The sequence below is a fragment of the Musca domestica genome, unplaced genomic scaffold (genome assembly GCF_030504385.1).
Source record: "Musca domestica strain aabys unplaced genomic scaffold, Musca_domestica.polishedcontigs.V.1.1 10, whole genome shotgun sequence".
Taxonomy (NCBI): domain Eukaryota; kingdom Metazoa; phylum Arthropoda; class Insecta; order Diptera; family Muscidae; genus Musca; species Musca domestica.
Window position 1 is genome coordinate 4,262,945 of NW_026712115.1, and position 2,204 is coordinate 4,265,148.

The 2,204-nt window shown below is 30.4% G+C and overlaps 1 long non-coding RNA gene across 1 annotated transcript; it reads left to right on the forward strand.

Moving 5' to 3' along the window:
- The first annotated feature begins 858 nt into the window (after window positions 1-858).
- LOC131803451 (uncharacterized) lies at window positions 859-1,837 on the forward strand. The gene is made up of 3 exons (XR_009342587.1): window positions 859-1,158; window positions 1,560-1,609; window positions 1,671-1,837. It is a non-coding gene; the product is annotated as an uncharacterized LOC131803451 (long non-coding RNA).
- The last annotated feature ends 367 nt before the right edge of the window (window positions 1,838-2,204 follow it).

Here is a 2,204-nt window from a genome sequence, read left to right on the forward strand (position 1 = left end):
GACCTGGAAATAAGTATGCCAAATTTTATCGAGATCGGTTCAGATTTGGATATAGCTCCTATATAAAACTTCGACCGATTGACATTTTATTGAGCAATAAACGTCTAATATTTCTCCAAATGTTGTCTACAAATTGATATTTGTTGTTCATAATGGGTTCTAGCTCCGGTTGCGAAACAGTTTTTGTATAGGTCGACGTTTTGGTATTCAGTATTTTGATGATTTTTTGCCACATTTTATCACGGATATGTCTAAAAATTGGTATTTGTGGTTCATAACGGGTTCTAATTAATGTGGCGAAATAATTGGTATAGCTCCCATATAAAGGAACCTGCCGATATTCGATATTTTGATGGTTTTTGACATATTTTTCTACGGATTTGTCTAAAATTGGTATTTGTAGTTCATAATGGGTTCTAGTCCGGTGGCAGAACATTGAAAATTTAGTTTCATATTTTCCTATAGCGCACATATCACGATACCCACCGATATTGGATATTTTGATAATCCTAGTCACATTTACGCACATATTTTTTTAAGATACTTTTATATAAAAAAGTTGTTTTTACCCTAAGGTGGAGGGTATTCGGCCGGGCCGAACTTAATGTTTTTTTTTTTACTTCTTTCTTACTCAGTTACAAGAATAGTTACATTGCAATTATTTGAGAACTACTAATTTCCAATTTGTTAATTTAATTGAATACAAGTGATAGTCATCGCACAGAGCCGAAAATACAATGACTTTTTTAACCATGTGCATGGTTAATTTTTTCATGGTAAATGTTTGAGATTACAAACACAAAATAACGTTATATAAGGTCAAATGTAGATGAAAAATAGTTTAATTGACGTTGTATAAGGTTGTTGTTTTTTGGGAGAGACGGAAAAATGTGAGAGATACATAAAAATTTAAAGAGCCTTCGGCTCTGTTGTGGTCAACAATTTTGAACTGCTTTGTGTTTGACGAAGTTCAATATTACAATATACGAAGTTGCAACGAATGTGACTGTCATATTCCCCCTCCTCCTCTTTATCGAATCTCTTTCTGTAGTCTGAATATGTGTAAGAAAGATCAAATAGACAATCACTTCTTTAGTTGGTGTTGAATAGTGCAAGGGAGTAGTGCACGTGCTCGTGGGAATAGTGCTTGGTATAAAGGTAAGTAAAAGCTGGTGAAATTAACAAATATATTTGATTGTAATTTGTATTTGTTTTAATAGAAAACCCTGATACTATTTCAACATAGTAATGTGTTATTGCTATATTCAAATTGTATCAGATTTGTCTATCAAATAAACTATAAATTACAATAAAGAAACAAAAATAACGGTAATACATGAAAAAAAAACAAGCAACAACAACGTATATACAGCGACAAGCAAAAATGAGGAGAGAAATAATGTGTGAGTGTTTATTCATACATATGTGTTCTTTTTGTCTTTGCTTGTGGCTGCTACGACGTACATTAGCGAATGCATTTGTCACCAAATGTACGTTGTTGTTGTTGTTGAAGCGACAGTGTTCATATTTATGTATATCTTTTTGTTTTTTCTTCTCAGTTGTTTTTTTCTCTGGTGTCTTTTTTTGGGTGCTCGTGCGTACATTTTTGGTAAGTTGTGACAATACTATTTGCTTTTATTAACTACTAGTTTCTTCTTCTGTTTTTGCAGTCGGTGTTTGGCGTTTTGTAGTTTTTTTCACAATGGCTGAGGAATATAGTTTAAAATCACTCGGTAAGGCGTTAAAAAATAAAATTTATATTAAACATATATCTTTCTTTACCAGCCCTCCCTTAAATGTACATACAATTTGTAATGGAAATACATATTTTAGAAATATGCGGTATTAATAAATAAATAATAAATAAACTTGTAAAAATTACATTTTTCTTGTTTTATTCAAACAAAGGTTAATTTATTATTAAAAATTATCATATGAACTGTTTAGACAAACTGACTATGAAATGTTATTATTAACAATTCTCATGGTTACAAAAATTTAACAGTGCATTGTTAAAACAACAATTTTTTTTCAATATCAACAATTTTCGTGGTTAAAAAAGTCAATCATGGAATAGCTAAATTAACGATGATTATTTTTAAATACCAGTCAACAAGAAAATGTTTAAATTAACCTTACATAACGTAGACTCCAAATCATGTTTATTTATGGTTAAGCTAACCTTGTATAAGGTTAATTTTTTC